This window comes from Penaeus monodon, chromosome 30 (assembly GCF_015228065.2).
Source record: "Penaeus monodon isolate SGIC_2016 chromosome 30, NSTDA_Pmon_1, whole genome shotgun sequence".
Lineage (NCBI taxonomy): Eukaryota > Metazoa > Arthropoda > Malacostraca > Decapoda > Penaeidae > Penaeus > Penaeus monodon.
In genome coordinates, this window is record NC_051415.1 from 20448609 (window position 1) to 20448993 (window position 385).

The window sequence follows — 385 nt, forward strand, 5'->3', positions numbered from 1 at the left end:
CTGGGAGGCCATAGACCTACGTCTAGAATTTCTTCGACACTCACTCTACACCAATCGCTTTGTGGCGTCGCAGCAAGGAGGTGCGGAAGACCAGCAAGTCCCCCCCTCCACACCACAGACGTGATTCACGGGCAAGGAAGGGCAAGAGTCCATGCAATTGGTACCAATGCTGGAAGCTGAAGTCAGCCATGACGAGCTGCCGTAAGGACTTGGCTTTCCTTAGGGTTTACTCCCTCTGGTGTTTAGGTAGTACACATGACAACTAAAGAGCAACGCCCTGGGCGCTTGGCCTTCCCTCGGATGGCGTCGGTGGTGGGGGGAGGGGGACCCGCTGCTTGTCTCGCTTGCGACCCGGAGAGGATTTTTTGGCGCCGCTGCACAGTGG